General features: G+C 40.4%; 1 protein-coding gene across 2 annotated transcripts in view; it reads left to right on the top strand.

The window, feature by feature from the left end:
* LOC110501594 (nck-associated protein 5) overlaps window positions 1-2,400 on the top strand; it is a 135,602-nt gene extending 133,202 nt beyond the window's left edge. For both annotated transcript variants that reach the window (XM_090215739.1, XM_021579268.3), the window contains one exon: window positions 2,114-2,400. The gene's annotated coding sequence lies outside the window, so the exon portion shown is untranslated. The remainder of the gene's footprint in view (window positions 1-2,113) is intronic.
* Window positions 2,401-21,878: the final 19,478 nt, after the last annotated feature.

Below are 21,878 nucleotides of genomic sequence, written 5' to 3'. Positions count from 1 at the left end.
CTGAATTATTAATATTAGGAAAACCTTAAACATCCCTAAAAATAATATTCAATACAAGTTCATGTACAAATGTATAAGACATTTTATAAATTAATTGTATGATATTTTTAATTTTCAACAATAATGGATGTTTAATGACGTGATGGAAATAAAATTTGTCTATGGCTGTCCTCAGACAAAAATGACAAAAATATATACATTCCTGAATAGTACGATCGCAGTCATTATCAGACAAATCTAAAGCAATTATAATACTAGTAAAATGGTTTCAATAAGTTTTAATTTCTGAGAGGTTGCAGGGCCAAAGTAGCCAAAGTTGCAGAATCACCCACACACTGTTTTAGACTATTACAGAACTGCTCATATGAACAGTTTCTGCCTTATGTCTTGTTGTTTTAATAGCAGCAGAATACTTTTAAAAAATTCTTTATACACCCTTCACTGTACCGTAGTTTGCTGAAAGGTTAGATATTCAATGGCCCGATGACTGATATGTGTTATGTTCTTGGCACCTTTATCTGTCAGAAAACTTTTGTGTGCATGAAATTGAAGTTGACATGAAGTGTGGCTTCTGTATCATATTTCTGTATAGGTAGCTTTTTTTCTAAGACGAATTCAGGAAGTGTGTGTGTGACATGTTTTTTTCTCCTCACTCCAGGCAAATTTCAAACCTCTGTTCCGGTAGCCCTGAAAGTATCTTTGCAATGTCCTGGTCCCAAGGTCAAAATAGAATATTATCAAGTTTTTATTTTTTACAATGCCATAGTTATTGTCTTCCTATTCAAATACGGCTTTTATTGAAGCATATTGTTATTAACAAAGTCATAGTGGTTTGCTACCTGTATTTAGCAGGGGTTGGAACCAAAATTATTTTCCAATCTTTTCGTTATGAACAGAACCATTATTTTTTTTCATTCCGTTCCACTATTCCGAGGTGTAAAATAAAGTTCTAAAGTGGTTCGAACCCAAAGAAAGTACAGTTTTTTATCGTTCCTTTTTAAACCTCTAATTTATTTTATTAGCTCTACATTAAATTACTTCACCAGTCAGTACAGGTAGAGCAGCTTGCTATGCAGGGGGCAACTTATAGTTTTTTTTAGCCTAGGCAGTCAACTGAATTTTTGTTTTGTATCAGTATAGGTCACTTTCGTTCCCAGTTTTCGTTGCTGTATATCAACAAATTACGTTATTTTACAGTTTTTGGTTCTGTTCCCTGAACCGGTTCCAACCCCTGGTATTGAGGCAGGAAGTCCTTTGTGGAGCCTTAACAATAAGTTTAGTACTTTGGTGTGTAGATTATCTAAGTGTATAATGGTTTTCTCATTAGGGTGTACCATTAGTTGGCTCTTCACAGTATTAATAGTAATGTAGGATTGGTGATGATTAGGAACCAGGGATTTTGCTGGTCACGACACATGCAAGGGAAAACTTTGGGCCCTATATACAGCTGTATTTAAAAAAAATGAACTATCTTTATTTCAGTCCTCTAGGTCCCCACTTTCACCCAATGATTGGCATGATGATTAGCATTATTGGTATGTATTTAACAGCCAAACGCAAGACCTTATCCATCTGTGCCCCTACACAATTTCCCATTGAAACCAACTAAATAGTCCAGCAAAGAGACATAGTTCCTCAAATGTTATTAATAAACACATCAGCATGTTTCACCTTTCCTCAAATCCCCCCCCGAAAGTCTGCCCTGTAGGTTTTGTTTAATGCACTAATATGCACTTAATTAAGGTTTAAAACTCCTTTGCCATTTGAATAACTACCGTCAGACTTAATTTTATGGCTTTGACCCGATGTTACATTCCAACACGTTGGCAGCTGCAGAGCGACAGGTCTCAAACATTTTGCTGAGCTTATAATCGTTCAATTGCAAGTCATTCATGCCATTTGCAATGAAAATCCACTATTGTCCATATGGCTGAAACACTAAGATTTGATGTACTAGGAAAGTTGACCCAGTTTTACTTTCTGCCCAACAGCAGTGGGTGAGCAAAATTTGCGGTTTTTCATAATGAAACAATGGCATTTGCATTTGTTGTGTAACACAGATGTTGATTTTCCCCACTGCATCATCTAATCCTCTTTTCCTCTTCCATTTCAGACTAAATGATCAAACAAAATGTGCAGCATCGTGGGGAGAGGGCAATCAGCAGCCATGTAACCTGAAGGAGAGAGTCATGATTATAATGGCTCATGAGTCAGGCAAAAGCTACCATTCCTACCTATACCATCCTGGCTCCACCGAAGCTCAAATCATGGCTCATCGAAAAGCAACACGGTGTCAGTGAACAATGGGTGCTCGCTGAAAACCTGTGATAATGGATCAACCTCTGAATCATGTCTTTATTCTGTGTGTTTTGAATTTCAGAATAAAATTGCCAAATACAATGTTTTAGGGTAACATATGAAGGCTACTAGAAGCCTGAAAGCTGCCCATTTCTGTCTGATGGGTTTCTATCCACAGTACGTACCTGAAGTGTTAAGATCAGCATGCCATTGATTTAAAGTCAAGGGAAATAGTCATGGTCTGCTGTAGTTGACACACATTAGCCTCATTAGTAGCTTTACCAGTTAGCTCACACTTAGCTACGGTACTGTAGCTGACTAATTGTTCCTTATTTTGTCAACTTACATGTAGATGGATGGCTTGGGAAGAAGGTCCCCATGATCTTCATTCTTTCACAGTTTTTATTAAAGGGATAGTTCACCCAAATTACAAACTCACATACCTTGTAAGCAGTCATTGACCAAGGTAAGGCAGCAATCCATGCTTTGGTTTTACTTACAGTGTAAGGAAAGCAACATATAATTTGTGTGAACTATCCCTTTAACAGTTTGCAATACAATACAGACTGACTAGCTCCAGTACAAATAATTAGCTAGGTTCTGTGCTGGGCAATATGTACTGTCAACTGACGCTTCAGTTCACAACAAACAACTTCAAGGCTCTCTGATTTGGATAATAAGCCACCAATCAAAGAAGTACAGTGTAGGCGGGATCTCTACTTATAACTGTACATCAGTAGATGTAGTACATTCAGCCTCAAACCGTATGAACAAGTAAATATAAAAGCAGGTTAACTTTGTATTTATCAAGCACTTTTTATTACGTGTTACACATTCCTAAACTTGTGTATAGTCATATAGGCCTCAGATCTCAGTTATACATAAGCTCAACATGAATATTGCTATGCAGCTTGCTCAGGGAAATGCAATTACTCATTTAGGAAATATTTATTAATATATGGCTATATTGAAGTTATAAGTTATAAGCAGGTGTTCAATTCAACCCCAACACGTACACTAAAAGAAAATCTAGTTTCACCTAATTATTATCAAGTATCTGGTTCCTCAGCTTTTTTTGGTTTACTTCACTTTTCAGTCAGTGTTACCTGAACGTAACATTTTTAGTTTGCCCAAACTTGAGAAAACATATGCACATTTCAATTTTTGTCAATCAAAATTTTTTCTCAATTTGTCTCATATGTTCATTCAATTAGCAATTATTATTTTGGCATCTTACCGGGAAAAAAAGGCTGGAAGTACACACACACACACATACAATGTTTTCAACTTACTGTACTTACTGTACTTAGTGTAATTATTAGGACAGTGAAGTATTGTTTCTTCTGGCTCTATACTTCAGAAGTTTGCATTTAAAATCAAACACTGACTAGGGTTAAAGTTCAGACAGTCAGCTTTAATTTGACAGTATTTTTTATCCATATCAGATAAACCATTTTGAAATTACAGCACTTTTTGTACATAGTCCCCCCATTTTAGGAGAGCAAAAGTATTGCGACAAATTCACTTATGTGTATTAAAGTAGTGAAAAAGTTAAGTATTTGGTTCCATATCCATAGCATGCAATGACTATATCAAGCTTCAAACCCCTCAAATGTGTTGGATGCACTTGCTGTTTCTTTTGGTTGTGTTTTAGATTATTATGTGTCACTTGTAAATAATAATAGAAAATGTTTCTAAACACTTCTACATGAATGTAGATGCTACCATGATTACGGATAATCCTGAATGTATCGTGAATAATGATGATTGACAAAGTTACATATGCACAAATATCATACCCCCACAAAAATTATAACCTCTCCTTATTGTAATGTTCTGTTAATAGTACACAATAAAAACTATTTTATTAATAATACTGATTAAGGAATAACATCAAAACAGAGTAATATGCCCTACCAACATTTGACAACTATACAGAAAACCTAAAATTGCTTAAATAAGTAAATCAAATTAATGATGAGAGAATAGTCAGATTAAATGATAACTGACACAAACATGGTGGCGTAGCAGGAATATCGGAATGCCATGTTGAATAATAGTTCATGTATAAATGAACTATGTAAGCATGTGCAGTGCATTCAGAAAGTATTCAGACCCCTTTAGTTTTTCCACATTTTGTTACAGCCTTATTCTAAAATGCATAAAAATAAATCCCCTCATCAATCTACACACAATACCCCATAATGAGAAAGCAAAAACATGTTTTAGGAATGTTTGCAAAATTATTACAAACAAAAACTTGAACTTGAACTTGAAGCGCCGTTGGCAGCGATTACAGCCTTGAGTCTTCTTGGGAATGACGCTGCAAGCTTGGCACACCTGTATTTGGGGTAAGTTCATGTTCATTCTTCTCTGCAGATCCTCTCAAGCTCTGTCAGTTTGGATGGGCAGTGTCGCTGCACAGACATTTTCAGGTCTCTCCAGAAATGTTTGATCGGATTTAAGTCCAGGCTCTGGCTGTACCACTCAAGGACATTCCCATCTCTACAGAGGATCTCTGGAGCTCTGTCAGAGTAACCATCGGGTTCTTGGTCACCTCCCCGACCAAGGCCCTTCTCCCGATTGCTCAGTTTGGCCGGGCGGCCAGCTCTAGGAAGAGTCTTGGTGGTTCCAAACTTCTTCCATTTAAGAATGATGGAGGCCACTGTGTTCTTTGGGGACCTTCAATGCTGCAGAAGTATTTTGGTACCATTCCCCAGATCTGTGCCTCGACACAATCCTGTCTCAGAGCTCTACTGGAAAATTCCTTTGACCTCATGACTTGGTTTTGTTCTGACATGCAATGTCAATTGTGGGACCGCATATAGACAGGTGTGGCCTTCCCAAATTATGTCCAAGCAATTGGACTCCAGGTTGTAGAAACATCTCAAGGCTGCATCTGAGGTCAATTTCGAGTCTCATAGCAAAGTGTCTGAATACTTATGTAAATAAGGTATTTGCAAACATTCTAAAAACCTGTTTTCGCTTTGTCATTATGGGGTATTGTGTGTAGATTTCTGAATGCATTGTACGTCAATGTGTCAAATATGTTGAAAATATGTTAAAGGTACTGTGTGTGTGTGTGTGTGTGTGTGTGTGTGTGTGTGTGTGCGTGCATGCGTGCGTGCGTAACTAGTTCCACCACCTTTTTTTAGGTAAGATGCCAAAATAATAATTTCTAGTTGAATGAACACATGAGACAAATTGAGCGTAGTGCACATTTAACAGTTGACAAATAACAATATAAAAATACAACAGAAATACTATTAGTCTTTTATGGACTACATCTGATACTTTTTTAGGGCCCAGTGCAGTCAAAATGATATAGTGTTTTATACATATTAATAACACACTCTAAGGTTGGAATAATACTGTGAAATTGTGAAAATGATGATAATGCTCATTTAGCGTAAGAGCTGTTTGAAAAGACTCCTTGAAATTTCAGCCTGTTTTGGTAGGATGGAGTTTTGGCCTGCCTGGTGACGTCACCAGGTCGTAATTTGGTAATAGACAAATAAGAAATAGTTCCAAACCTCTCTGCCAATAACAGCTAGTTTTCCCTTCCCAACTCAGACGACCCCCAGACAGTCCTAGCTACATTTTTGCTTGAGAAATTGCTATTTTCTAAGAAACTTTTTTTTTTTTTTACCATTTTAATTTATGGTAATGTACTTAATTGTTAACCAACATGTGTTTTCCATTCATCCAACTTGATCTAAAATGGCTGTGTGAGGTATTGCATGTAGGCAACTCCATTTTATGCTCCAAATATAATGTATATTGTCTGACCTTTTACTTGTTATGAACGCATCCTGACATGTTTGGCAACTTAAGCTGCTATATGAAATGTTTTACTTCCCTAACGCTTTTGGAAAATGTTTCCCTGCCTTGCCTTGTGATGACCATTTACCTCAGGGCGGTCTCTCTCCTCTTGTGTATATAGTTCATCTTCAGTCCTGTTAACCTGGGGTATATAAAAAAAAAATGTACTTAGAAGAAATTGGCCCACAACTCCACCTATACAACAACATAGGCCTATGCATCCTAAGCAGGGTTCATACAGACATTGGCAAGTCAAATTCAAGGATTTTCATGGACTTTTTCATGCACTTCATTGTTATTTTCAAGGACCTCAATGTTATATAATTGTACATATAGGGCCTAATATAGAACTCCCCCTCCCCACAAAAAGCATGCAAAAAATGTCCAAAACGTAGGCTTTTTTCTGTAGCCTACAGTATGTGGCACACATAATTAGACATGCACAGCGGTAGCATTAATCTCACCATTGGAATCTCACCATCGCTGTTATATGTTTTTATAATGAGAAAGTGACCAAAAATGAAGTAATTTTTTTAATGGAAAGCCAAGTCGAAGCCAACATTAGATGCTGTCGTCCTCATAATAACCGCAAATGGTTTTACCGCAACATAGTAGTGCAACACCTTTCAATTGAAGAGGCAGGAAACAAATAACAGAAAGAAATAACAGATAATTATAAGGGGGAGGGATAACTTATACATAGGCTACAATAAACATTAGAACTTTTCAAGCATCAGATTGAGGATTGTCTGAAGGTAGTAAATTAATTTCGGAGCTTCAAATTCAAGAAGGCTACTTCAAGCCCCTTGTATATTGTTTAAAATTGCAGGTCTAACATGGAAAACAAAATGTATTTGTCATGTTATTTCATTACCAAATCATATTGTGAATAAACCCACTAGGCTATGTCATTTTGTCATTATATCCAGAATAATTAATAATGTTGCGTGTTGCTCAATAGTCTATCCTACACAATTGCTCACAGTAGACTCCGTGTCCAATCTATGGCACAAAAACATATAAAAACATGAAACTTGACTATTTCTCTGTTAAATCTAACGAGACCCTGCTGTAAATCAAGCAGACAACAACAGATGATGAACATCAATTAACTAGGGATATTAGATCCAATGTGGATCCAGGCACAATCACTGGTGTAACAAATGAGACCAAAAAATATTCTGGACATTCCTCGCAAACACCTTTTTTTCCAGCACTTGGGCTGTTGTTGCACCACATGCCCTATCACAACATCAGTTTTCACTTGACTGTCATTCTGAAAATGTCTTCCTGGATCAGATGATGTGTGAAAATATCATGGGGTAACTATTCAGCTGGACACCAAATGTGCATCCAATAAATATTATGCATAATTATTGAATAATCACATTAATCACAGTATCGATTTAGGTTTTATGTATCAAGGTAAGGGGATACTTTTGGTTAGAAGCATTTGATTTTGCAATGCATACTTTATTTTGGATTTATGTGCCCATAAACTGTTCACCCCCTAACATAAAGAGACACAAAATGTTACATAGTTACACTGCATTTCTGAAATCCTTATAGAAGAAACTGTCAGACAGCTGGATCCAGGATTCAAGTTCCACTTAACTGATTAATTCTCAATATATGATACAACGATAACTTACACAGCCGTAAATGCAAGGCCAGAAAAGTAATGTTTTATGTCACACGATTTTGGACAAATCCGTCAAGACACCAACCATAAAGGGTTAAACATTGGTTTAAAATCAACTCATTAATTGTATTGAATATAGCTATGATTCCCCATTATATCTTAATGTAATGGGATGGGAAAAAATTGCAGATTATTATCAACAGCTGTAACAAGTTGTCCAGTGAATCCTCACTGGTGCCCTAGTTTATAAAAGAAAAAGACCCATATATGTTACCTATTGTATTGCCCCCATATTCCCAACTGACCATAGTCCAGCCTACATCATCACTCATGACAAAATGGGTAAATGTATTATGACAGAAAAAGCCTTTGGGCTTTCTGAGAATCAAGCCAAAAAATGCCTAAAACTATTGGGATACATATCAGGTACATTTTCAATATGACTACTCTATGTATACTCCCTATAAACAAACAAAGGGAAATCTGCAGTTCAAACGATTACAAAGCACATCCCCCTCCACCGTTTTGGTAAAAGCTGGTGGGTCTTGAGAAATGTAACCACTCTCAAATTCATAGACAGGGATACAGATGCAAGGACTGACCATCCATGATATCACAATTATAGTTTTAACCATGTTTTTAGGCTGTAGAGTGTTTGTTTACAATTACATTGTGACAAACAATGGAGTAAAACAAGCTTATATTTTGGGTTCTGAAGGGGTATGACAGCTAAGCTAATGGGCCATTTGTAAGTTAAACTCTTTAAACATAATGGGTATGTATCATTCATTTAAAAGTCCCAAAATGGATACAACCACAGATTGCCCCTTTAAACTATTGTGTAACATTAATTGACGACAATGAAATGTTTGTCAACAGATTGTAATGCAATTTCAAACAAATAAGTAATTTGACTAGATGCCACTTAAAATGTTCTGCTTTCCCCTAATACACACTAACACGTACATATCAGTGTTTACATTCATTATAACCCTTTAATTATTGCAATTTTTCATTTATATGTAAGAAAATAGGAGTAACTGTCCATTGTTGTTTTGAGTATCGCAATATACAGGTAACAGCAAAAATAAAGGACGTTGGGCCACCAGGAACTGCCAGAACTTCACACTTTAAAACCCCTATGCTCCTTTGAGACCCCTATTTCAAAGTCACTGAGATATCTTCGAGCCATGGTAGCCAAAATAATAGGCAACACACAGCTCAGAAACCCATGCATACCCCACAAGACATGCCACCAGAGGTCTCTTCACAGTCCCCAAGTCCAGACCAGATTATGGGAGGCGCACAGTACTACATCGAGCCATGACTACACGGAACTCTATTCCACATCAAGTAACTGATGCAAGCTGTAGAATCATATTTAAAAAAACAGATAAAAATGTCACCTTGGAACAACAGGGACTGTGAAGAGACATGCATACATTGTGATATTGTTGTATGGTGGTATTGAACATTTTGTGTTGAGGATATGTGATGGTGTAGGGATGTTATACAAACATAGTTCACTGTTTTATCTTTTGTTTTATATATAATTTTGCTTTGGTGTGTTTGGACCCCAGGAAGAGTAACTGATGCCTTGGCAGCAGCTAATGGGGATCCCTAATAAATACAAATACAAATGATGGTATGTTAATTGCTTATTAATTAACTCAGGAACCACACCTGTGTGGAAGCACCTGCTTTCAATATACTTTAAATCCCTAGTTTACTCAAGTGTTTCCTTTATTTTGGCAGTTGCCTGTACATGTGTAATGTATACTAGCCATTTAAACCATTCTAAAGTGTCAATCAAGTCTTCCGATGTGGTACTAGTAGAGAGAGTATAGAGTCTGTGTTTTGATATTTATGGAGAGTCAATTTCAAAGGACTATTGTATTTTTCTAGCATTCCTGTCTTAATACCCAGTATTTGTATGCGGTACTATGTATTATGATTAGTGTTCTTCACCATTTCTTCTCAGCTGCCTGTTTTTCTATGAACCCAATGCCAGTTATGTTCCCACATGTGATAATTTCTCCAATGTTTGACAGTAATATCTTCTGTTCCATGCTAAACTATTATCAGGGTGAAATAAACTACTTCAGCACTTATGGTGTTGCTACAACCATAGGACATTGTTATAGTGTTATATTGACCAAAGAACATTTGTGTGTTGTGTAAAGTATTTATGTCTGTGTGTGAAGAGTCAATCTGGTTTGTGAGGGCATTAGTAGATACAATTGTGATATACTGTACGTACTGTGTAAACTGTGTGTATACTGTACATAAGACTTACAAAGCTGTCACATTGCCTTAAAATCATTGTTGAGCGTTAAGTCCATGGGTCAAATAATCATTGATCACCTAAGGCCACAAGTGACCCGAACCTCACCTTTGCAAAAACAACCTGTCTTTTCTCCCAACTCTGTCTCTGAATGTGGATCTACTGCACTTCCAACTAATCCTCTAAAAGTAAAGGTGCCTTTAACCTTGAGCAGTGAGAGCTGTCCAACGTGTTATTAAGTGGATCTAAAACTGATCGGATTGAATCTCGGCCTTAGTATCATTCTGCAACATTAATAATAGGGATAATAAGTCAAAGGACAACATCTCTACATTTCACAAAATGTTAAATATGAACCGAAAGGTTCAAATCCCCGAACTGACTAGGTGAAAAAATATGTTGATCTGCCCTTGAGCAAGGCACTTAACCCTAATTGCTCCCGGGTCTAAATAATGGCTGATCCCTGGCTGTGACCCCACTCTCCAAAGGTGAGTGGGATATGCAAAAAACACATTTCCCATTTCACACCACACACTTGTACAGGTTACACACTTGAGTTAGAGATGAGGTTATTTTAAACTTAATAAAACAATCTTATTTTTGTAATGCCCTAAGGGGTTTATTTCAAAAAGTAATCTGAATCCCCCAAAATACCTTAACTTTTGTTCTGGCTTACTGGGGCTAATTAACAGATTTTGAGCTCTGCTGAAGCAGTGTACTCATAACAATTAACAGTCTCTCGGTGGGCAATTGTGGAGGAATAAATAAAGGTAATTAACTAATCTCTGTAGCCTATGTCAAGAGTGAATCCTTGATAGCCCTCTGATCCTCTATGTCAAGAGGTTTAGATGGAGGAATGTTGGGAGTACGCTGTAGTCCGTCCCTGCCTCCACACTCCTCCCCCACATCACTATGGCAAGAGTGCGGTTGCCATGCTCAAAGTTAAGTCAGGGGACACAAAATTTTCATGCCATTTCACCCAGTGGGCTGTGCTATACCTCACGGTGGGCGTAGATTTCAATGCGCACACGGGTGCCCACAGCTTCAAGAACAAGCCGAGCACTCACTCAAGGGTTAGTGCTATTGGAAATCCTTGGGACATCCCTACCCTAAACCATAACCTAACCTTAAACCTTGCCTTACCCATTTTAAATTTAAACTTCAATGGGTGAGTGCATTCGGAAAGTATTCAGACCCCTTGACTCTTTCCATATTTTGCAACATTACAGCCTTATTCAAAAATGGATTAAATTGTTTTGTTTTTCCTCATCAATCTATGCACAATACCCTATAATGACAAATATATATTTTTTTTTTAACAAATAGAAAAAATTGAAAAAGCATTCAGACCCTTTACTCAAGTACCTTCGCAGCGATTACAGCCTCATCTTCTTCTCCTTCTTCATCTTCTTCTCCTTCCTGGCTGGCCCTGTCCAGGGGTGACATTGGACGGGAACAGAGTGTCTCCCAACCCCCCGGTCTCAGTCCCCAGTAATTATTCTGCAATTGCTTATGTGTCAGGGAGGGCTAGTATCAGCTTGTCAAATCTGGACCCAATGCAGACCCAATGCAGATCTAGAATCAGATGTAGGCTGTCCTGATTAATGTGAGACAATAGTCAAGCATTTGTAACAAGAACATGGAGTGTTGTGTTGAGTTGAACATCCTTATTTTGCAAATGTGGATGTTTAGCTGATCTGCAGTGGACTACATTTCAATTTAAATGATTCTCTAGGACAGTGGTCAACATCCTTTTCTCAAGGTTGTCAAGATCACTTTCGCATTCAAAAAGTAAGCTGAAATCTACTGCTCAGATTTTTGGTTTTACATGAACCTCACACAAACAGTTTTGTAGGAATGAGGTTTGTGCAGTAGGCCTAATACATTATCACAGCATGTTGGTTATATGATTGGCATGCCAATATTGTTAATCATACCATAGTATATTTCAAAACTCAATCTTTGATAACAAAATAGATCAGTTGGTTTAGCACTGTGGAGCATGAATTGAAATAATTAGCTTTTTCATTTTACTGGACTGATGGTACCTGCATCTGATGGTCAACAAGATCAAATCACGACGTCAGTGATTATCAGGTCAAAAAGTCGGAGCTCTAGAAAGATGCTGAGTTTCCGAGTTGGATCACCATTCCCCAAAAAAATCCCAACTGCCTCTTGCGGTCCCTGCTCTCCTTCCTTTCCTCCGCTGAGACTGACCAGAGAGAGGGGACACCGTCTTCCACCTGATGGCGAAACTCAACTCGCACCGCATCTGCCTCATGCACAAATTCATGTTGTTCCTATGGCCAGAGAAAGTTCAATAATAATATTAAAGTGCACCTACCGGAAACAGCTCAACACGATTTTAAAAAAGGAGCACAAGCCTTTATCGTTCGTTGGCTTTAATACAGAAATATTTGGTGATCGACGAGGAATTCCTTAAAGATTGACCAGTTGATCACGATCGACCGGTTGGCGACCACTGCTCTAGGATGACTATCACCACTATATATGACTAACCATGCACATGTAGTCCACCACCCCTTTTCTAATAAATAGACCTCAATCTATTATAAATGGAACAATAAAGTTTTCCATGTATTTATGATTCATATTCCCTTTCGTCAATAACAGTTTCTAGACATCATGGCAATATGCTTGACTGAAAAATCTTGAAACATGTCTAGACTTTGAGGGTGACGTGGTTGCCCATTTTTTCAGTGAGATGTTGACTGTCCCACCCCTATCCCAACCATTTTCTTTCCCTCTCAGGATCTTGTTTGCAGACTTCTTCCTGGTTAACCTGATCTTGTGGGTGGAGGCCTTCAAGGCAGCCATCCCCTTCGGCACGCTGGAGGCCATCTTGGCTTTGTGGTTTGGCATCTCCGTGCCTTTTACCTTTGTGGGCCGCTAGCCTACTTTGGCATCAAGAGGCCTGTGAGTTTCACCTATTAATCAGTCTGTATGAATAAGGTCATCTTACATCATGTGCATTTCCCTCGTGTTTGCAACCTCTTTCAAACTGGCATAACAGAGAAAACATGGCACACTAACAAGCGTCTAATGTGTTTCTATGCTACTCCCTGTGCTCAAGACAATTGAGCAGCCATTGAGAACCAAGGAGATCCCTTGGCAGGTCCATGAACATTCTTTCTTTACCAAGCCCGTGCCCAGTAGCGTCATGGAGACATCCATCCCTTCGGCTACATCTTCATCCTCAATAGTATCTGGTTTGGGTTCCTGTTCCTGGTGTTCATAATTTTCCTCATCACCTACTCCAAGGGCACCATCCTGCTGTGCTACTTCCACTTGTGGGTGGAGCCATACATGCATGGATATGGTTATCACAATATTGGCATGCTGTGCTCTCTTTGCATGTAAATGCATGGTGTAATACCTGTAAAATGGATTTCCAACATTTCCAGTTTGCCAGATTATCTGTGCATTTTATTTAAGATACCAAGTGTGAAGTCTTCGTGTTAACAGTAAATCTATTTTAGTTTTTTGAAAACATACTAAATGATGCAACTGTTTCTATCTCATATCACTCCAATTTCTCTGCTTATTGATCCAAGCACTTAGACCTCACTAGTGTCAAAAATGTATTTTGAGCCAAACCTAAAGAGTGTGTTGCATAGGACTCACTGGTGGTGGCACTCCTTCCTGAACATCTCTTCATGGCAGTCTACCTGTTGGTCTACGACATGCACTACTTCTTCTCGATAACTGCAGATCATCAGTGCTGCCACTACCATCCTCTACTTCAATATGATCATCATCTTCACCACCACCACAAGGCTAGGCAGTAACAGGTTTTTGCAAATGAGTTCAAACAAATGGGGTATCTACTGATTTTCAATTTAACAAACAAACTGGAACTTTGTCAGTTGTTTCCAGCCACCTTTCTCAATAGGACATTTTATCCACCTTTAATACATATAAATTGGTGGTGCTGTAATAACGAGCCGAGTCAGTTGAAAATATTGATGCCAAGGATATTTTTTGTGTCTGTTTACTCTTTCATTAGTTTCTGCTTTTATTTATTTATTTCTGGTACCCTCCAACCTGCGTGGCATTGCATTGTTAAAATCATCCCCGTGTTGAGATGAAACACATGTGTGTTGCAAAGCCATATGCTCTAAGTCCTCTCTGCTCTACCTAGGTGTTTTAATGGGCGGATGTGGGTAATACTAAAAACAGAGAACCATTGTAAATGTGTTTTCTCCTCTTTAATGCTTTTTAAACCATTGTTTACCAAGTCAAAGCCCTTAAATCTGTAGTTTGAAGCATATTTAAAACCTTTGTTTCACTATTACATATCCAACAAACATATCACACAACACTTTTGCAAGGGTATCTGACAGAGGTGTGGACTCGAGTCACATGACTTGGACTCGAGTCATACTCGAGTCACAAATATGATGACTTGCAACTCGACTTTGACTTTAACACCAATGACTCGTGACTTGACTTGGACTTGAGCCATATGACTTGACCTGACTTGATACCCTCCCCAAGCCCAAATATAAAAAATTATGCTATTAAAAAAAGTGTGCAGCGCAGCAACTCTACATTTAACGGATTACAGTTTGAATCAGACAACAGCCAATCAAATTGTGCCAGCTGAGAAACAGTTGTGCGTGGCAGTGCAGAGGAACGTCGGCGGGTGAATTCAGATGGAGCCCTTGGAAAGATGATACCCAATATGATTAATTTAGGATATAAAGATGACGCTGTATCAACAAAAAACGGATTGCAACTTGCAAAACATGCTGTCTATTTCCATTAATCAATTCTTGTAATAAAAAGGTTTTGTTTGAAGAATCTACAGTCTTTCTTCCTTTCTGGTTAGAATTTCCAAGACACTAGCCAGAAGGCTCTAATGCTAGCTAACTAGATAACCAGCCATGTAATGCCAATAGAAAAGCATCAGCTTTGTAGCTATATGGAACCACTTGTTTAATTCTTACCTTCATCTTCCTCACCAACGCCTGAGCTTTCAAATTTACAGCTTTCAAATTCTGTAAATATAATTTAGCTAAATAGTTATTCATTTTAACAAAATATAGTAGATAGCGTGCTTCCAGACCGGAACCTTGTTAGGGCCTCCTGAGTGGCGCAGTGGTCTGAGGCACTGCATCTCAGTGCAAGAGGCATCACTACAGTCCCTGGCTGTATCACATCCGGCCGTGATTGGGAGTCTCATAGTGGCGTGGTCCAGGTTTGGCTGGGGTAGGCTGTCATTGTAAATAAGAATTTGTTCTTAACTGACTTGCCTAGTTAAATTAAGGTTACATTTATTTATTTATTTTACATTTAAAAAAAGTGAAAGTAGATTCAAGAACGACAATACCTCACCCGATTGGTCAGAAGAAAAATCCCTCAACCAGAACTCGTGTTTTCTGTGCTGTCTGTTTACAGATAAAAAAAAATTAAAACTGCAACACTTTGGCACAAGTTAGTTGCAAAATTAGTGCCAAAACTCTATTGTGTAGGGCTCTTTAGGCCTACTGTCATTAACATACAGTAGTCTACTTGTTGGATGGAGTGGATGAAAATTGGTGTCAAGCTGTAGCCTAGTTGTCTAGTGATATTGTCGAACATCAGCTGATCCAGGAAAGAAAACAAATATTGATAGAAAACAATAAAGATAAATGGTCGACTACTTCTGGCCACTGATGGCACGGAGAACACCAGTACCTGCGCGCACCTGAAAAACAAAGCAATGAGTGCTCTAAACAGCTGATTGACAAAAGCAAAGAATAATAAATCAGCGTATAAATCTAATGCATTGGAATGAAGGGGGGTTCCCGTTTCATTTGAGAGGTTTTATTTTCATATTTACCACTGTATTTTGAAGTAGGAGAATAGGTAAATTAGCATTATTTAGCGACTCCACAAAGTTGTACTTTTGTTGCATTTAGGGGAGGTAACATCTCATTCAGGGGAGCTGAGCCCTCCCCACCGAATGACTTGTAACTAGTGTGCTGCAATTAACTAAGGCCATTAAAATGAACAAGTGTGCCCTCTGCGGTCAAGACGGGCAAAATCAACACCATTACAATGAATATCTTTAAATCGCTCCGCCATTTCCTGGTTATTCAAATTCGAATTGTAAGCCAAATGGGAGTGTGAAAAAACAAGCCATTTATAGTGTAAAGAATCATTGTACCATCTAAACTGCTGTAAAATATCTGTTTAGTAACCAAAAATATTGTCTTTTCAGCTGTTTGAAGCTGGTGTTCAAAACCGAAAGTAAAAGACACAAAAACTAAACTTAAGAACAGGGAGCATAAAAATAGGCACATAGAAGATATCTACAGCTTCTTAATTTTGCTTTCAATGAGGATGACACATATATAACTCACATTCCTATGTAATTTAGCTATCCTCTAGGGACAAGGGCACATCTATGCTGTTGGCAGTGAAAGTCCGTGTTGCCCAGCAACAGCCCCAAAACATCACTGCTCTAGAGGAGATCTGCATGGAGAAATGGGCCAAAATACCAGCAACAGTGTGTGAAAACCTTGTGAAGACTTACAGAAAACATTTGACCTCTGTCATTGCCAACAAAGGGTATATACCCTTTGTTGGCAATGACAAAGTATTGAGATAAACTTTTGTTATTGACCAAATACTTATTTTCCACCATAATTTGCAAATAAATTCATAAAAAATCCTACAATTTGATTTTCTCATTTTGTCTGTCATAGTTGAAGTGTACCTATGATGAAAATTACAGGCCTCTCTCATCTTTTTAAGTGGGAGAACTTGCACAATTGGTGGCTGACTAAATACTTTTTTGCCCCACTGTATGTGGCAGGGGTGGTCATCGACAGTAATATGTCAATTAAGAACGGTGGCTTACAGCTTCAGTTATGTTGCGTGTAGCTTACTATTTCAATTTCACGGTTTTGTCATTATTCTAACAATTTGTTACAGGTGGAGCTTCAGTCCCGTAAGAACAGGTGACACCTTGCCGAACTGATCAGGGGGAAATGCTTCTTTATGCAAGCTTCAAACATCCTGCCCTACTAACAACGGTTTGGTCCCATAGCCGCCACCTTGCAAATTAAGGCTAAGTAGCAATGGGTTCACCACTCTGTTTCCTATATTGCTACCGCTCATCTGGCACCTGCACGGGTTTGGGTAGCACTCAGTTTTTTACATCACCTTTACTCAAGTGCCTTTTTTAAGGCTGGTCCCACAGTTTCTATGATCATGTTGCAATATCGCCTGATTTCAGATCTCATTATGGGTTAGACCACATGTGCCAAACTGACAATTACTCTTGAGGTGCTGACCTGTTTCACCCTCGGCAACCACTGTGATTATTATTTGAACCTGTTGGTCATCTATGAACGTTTGAACATCTTGAAGAACGATCTGGCCTTAATGGCCATGTACTCTTATAATCTCTTCTCGACTCAGCCAGAAGAGGCGTGGCCACCCCTCAGAGCCTGGTCCCTCTCTAGGTTACATCCTAGCTTCCTGCCTTTCTAGCGAGTTTTTCCTAGCCACCGTGCTTCTACATCTGCTTTGCTTGCTGTTTGGGGTTGTAGACTGGGTTTCTGTATAACACTTTGACTTCTGCTGATGTAAAAAGGGCTTTATAAATACATTTGATTGACAGGTCTTAAATGAAAGTAAAAACCTGCAGATACTCGGCCCTTCGTGGAATGAGTTTGACATCCCTAGTTTGGCTCTGAGTACGGTTTTACTACAGACGCTTCCCATCAATGTACATTTGGGGGAATTTTTAGACTAGTAGTCTGCAGTTAATCGGTTTTAGGTTACGGATAACTGGTTCATCTTTAGGGGTCCTGACTCATAGGCCCAGTGTCAGCATATCACACACTAGGCGAATCACATTAGTCAGGCACTATGTCTAGTCGCGTCGTCTCGTTCCCATTTATTTTATTTTACCATTTATATCCAATCAGAACGACTGTTCATTGCAACAGAACAATTTTAAGGCAAATGGTGGGTACTTTGAAGAATTTGATTAACACTTTTTTGCTTTCTACATGATTCCATATGTGTTATTTCATAGTTTTGATGTCTTCACTATTATTCTACAATGTAGACTTTTGAATAACTTAAAAAACATGAGCTGGCGCACACCCAGAATAATAGTTTGTGTTGAAGGTGCAGACTAACGGTGAATAAACTATAAACTATCAAAATAAAGTCACTCACTCCATGTATAATCTCCCAGCAATTTAATGGGTATTTACTAATGTTTTGGCATCACTGTGCCTTCCTCAGATCCTGAGGAAGGCACAGTGATGCTGAAATGTTGGTAAATACCCATTAAATTACCACATGTTACACAGGTGCACCTTGTGCTGGGGACAATAACAGGCCACACTAAAATGTGCAGTTTTGTCACACAACCCAATGCCACAGATGTGTAACAATATTTTTGTTCTGTATAAAGTACCAACTATACAGTACCAACAATTTTAATGGGTATTTACCAACGTTTTGGCATCACTGTGCCTTCCTCAGATCCTGATGCTGAAACGTTGGTAATTACCCATTAAAATTGTTGGTACTGTATAGTTGGTACTTTATACTGAACAAAAATATAAACGCAACATGCAAAAATGTCAAAGATTTTACTGAGGCACAGTTCAAAGGAAATCAGTAAATTTCAATAAATTAATTAGGCCCTAATCTATGGATTTCACATGGCTGGGAATACAGATAAGCAACTGCAGGTCACAGATTCCTAAAAAAAAATGGGCCTCGCAATGGGCCTCTGGATCACATCATGGTATTTCTGTGCATTCAAATTGCCATCGATAAAATGCAATTGAGTTTATTGTCCAAAACTTATACCTGCCCATACCATAACCCCACCGCCACTATGGGGCACTTTGTTCACAATGTTGACATCAGCAAACCGCTCGCCCACACAACACCATACACATGGTCTGCGGTTGAGAGGCCGTTTAGACGTACTACCAAATTCTCTAAAACAACGGTGATGTTACGGTGAGTGAATGAGGACCCAAAAGCGAATTAACTTAAACAGAGCTTCTTTAATTACCAAACATAGGTAGGCTCAGACGGACCGGCAGATTCCGACAGGACAAGACAAGGTTACAGCAAACATGACGACAGTCTGGTTCAGGCATGAAACACAACAAACAAGAATCCGACAAGGACAGGAACAAAAACAGAGAGAGATATAGGGGACTAATCAGAGGGAAAAGGGGAACAGGTGGGAGAAGGGGTGACGAGGTAGTCAAGAGGAGACAAGGAACAGCTGGGGGAAAGCGGGGGAGAAAAGGTAACCTAACAACGACCAGCAGAGGGAGACAGGGTGAAGGGAAAGGACAGAGACAAGACACAACATGACAGTACATGACAGTACCCCCCCACTCACCGAGCGCCTCCTGGCGCACTCGAGGAGGAAACCTGGCGGCAACGGAGGAAATCCTCGATCAGCGCACGGTCCAGCACGTCCCGAGAGGGAACCCAACTCCTCTCCTCAGGACCGTACCCCTCCCAATCTACGAGGTACTGGTGACCACGGCCCCGAGGACGCATGTCCAAAATTCTACGGACCCTGTAGATGGGTGCGCCCTCGACAAGGATGGGGGGGGGGGGGAAGACGAGCGGGGGCGCGAAGGACGGGCTTGATGCAGGAGACATGGAAGACCGGGTGGACGCGACGAAGGTAACGCGGAAGAAGAAGTCGAACTGCGACAGGATTAATGACCCGAGAAATACGGAACGGACCAATGAACCGCGGGGTCAACTTGCGAGAAGCCGTCTTAAGGGGAAGGTTCTGAGTGGAGAGCCAAACTCTCTGACCGCGACAATATCTAGGACTCTTAGTTCTACGCTTATTAGCAGCCCTCACAGTCTGCGTCCTATAACGGCAAAGTGCAGACCTGACCCTCTTCCAGGTGCGCTCGCAACGTTGGACAAAAGCCTGAGCGGAGGGGACGCTGGACTCGGCGAACTGAGATGAGAACAGCGGAGGCTGGTACCCGAGGTTACTCTGAAAAGGAGATAGCCCGGTCGCAGACGAAGGAAGCGAGTTGTGGGCGTATTCTGCCCAGGGGAGCTGTTCTGACCAAGACGCAGGGTTGCGAAAAGAAAGACTGCGTAAGATGCGACCAATAGTCTGATTGGCCCGTTCTGCTTGACCGTTAGACTGGGGGTGAAAGCCGGAAGAGAGACTGACGGAAGCCCCAATCAAACGGCAAAACTCCCTCCAAAATTGAGACGTGAATTGCGGACCTCTGTCCGAAACGACGTCTGACGGAAGGCCATGAATTCTGAAAACATTCTCGATGATGATTTGTGCCGTCTCTTTAGCAGAAGGAAGCTTAGCAAGGGGAATGAAATGAGCCGCCTTAGAGAACCTATCGACAACCGTAAGAATAACAGTCTTCCCCGCTGACGAAGGCAGTCCGGTGACAAAATCTAAGGCGATGTGAGACCACGGTCGAGAGGGAATAGGAAGCGGCCTGAGACGGCCGGCAGGAGGAGAGTTACCGGACTTAGTCTGCGCGCAGACCGAACAAGCAGCCACGAAACGACGCGTGTCATGCTCCCGGATGGGCCACCAAAAACGCTGGCGAATGGAAGCAAGCGTACCCCGAACGCCAGGGTGGCCGGCTAACTTGGCAGAGTGAGCCCACTGAAGAACAGCCAGACGAGTAGGAACGGGAACGAAAAGAAGGTTCCTAGGACAAGCGCGCGGCGACGGAGTGTGAGTGAGCGCTTGCTTTACCTGCCTCTCAATTCCCCAGACAGTCAACCCGACAACACGCCCCTCAGGGAGAATCCCCTCGGGGTCAGTGGAGGCTACTGAAGAACTGAAGAGACGAGACAAAGCATCAGGCTTGGTGTTCTTAGAGCCCGGACGATAAGAAATCACGAACTCGAAACGAGCGAAAAACAGCGCCCAACGCGCATTAAGTCGTTTGGCAGAACGGATGTACTCAAGGTTCCTATGGTCAGTCCAAACGACAAAAGGAACGGTCGCCCCCTCCAACCACTGTCGCCATTCGCCTAGGGCTAACCGGATGGCGAGCAGTTCGCGGTTACCCACATCATAGTTACGTTCCGACGGCGACAGGCGATGAGAAAAATACGCGCATGGGTGGACCTTGTCGTCAGAGAGGGAGCGCTGAGAAAGAATGGCTCCCACGCCCACCTCTGACGCGTCAACCTCGACAACGAACTGTCTAGAGACGTCAGGTGTAACAAGGATAGGAGCGGATGTAAAACGATTCTTGAGGAGATCAAAAGCTCCCTGGGCGGAAACGGACCACTTAAAGCACGTCTTGACAGAAGTAAGGGCTGTGAGAGGAGCTGCCACCTGACCGAAATTACGGATGAAACGACGATAGAAGTTCGCGAAGCCGAGAAAGCGCTGCAGCTCGACGCGTGACTTAGGGACGGGCCAATCAATGACAGCTTGGACCTTAGCGGGATCCATCTTAATGCCTTCAGCGGAAATAACAGAACCGAGAAATGTGACGGAGGAGGCATGAAAAGTGCACTTCTCAGCCTTCACAAAAAGACAATTCTCTAAAAGGCGCTGGAGGACACGTCGAACGTGCTGAACATGAATCTGGAGTGACGGTGAAAAAATCAGGATATCGTCAAGGTAAACGAAAACAAAGATGTTCAGCATGTCTCTCAGGACATCATTGACTAATGCCTGAAAGACAGCTGGAGCGTTAGCGAGGCCGAAAGGAAGAACCCGGTATTCAAAGTGCCCTAACGGAGTGTTAAACGCCGTCTTCCACTCGTCCCCCTCCCTGATGCGCACGAGATGGTAAGCGTTACGAAGGTCCAACTTAG

This window comes from Oncorhynchus mykiss, chromosome 22 (genome assembly GCF_057628025.1).
Source record: "Oncorhynchus mykiss isolate SJ-2025 chromosome 22, ASM5762802v1, whole genome shotgun sequence".
In the NCBI taxonomy this organism is placed as follows: domain Eukaryota; kingdom Metazoa; phylum Chordata; class Actinopteri; order Salmoniformes; family Salmonidae; genus Oncorhynchus; species Oncorhynchus mykiss.
The sequence above is the reverse complement of the archived record's forward strand: the minus strand, read 5'-3'. Positions and strand labels throughout refer to the sequence as shown.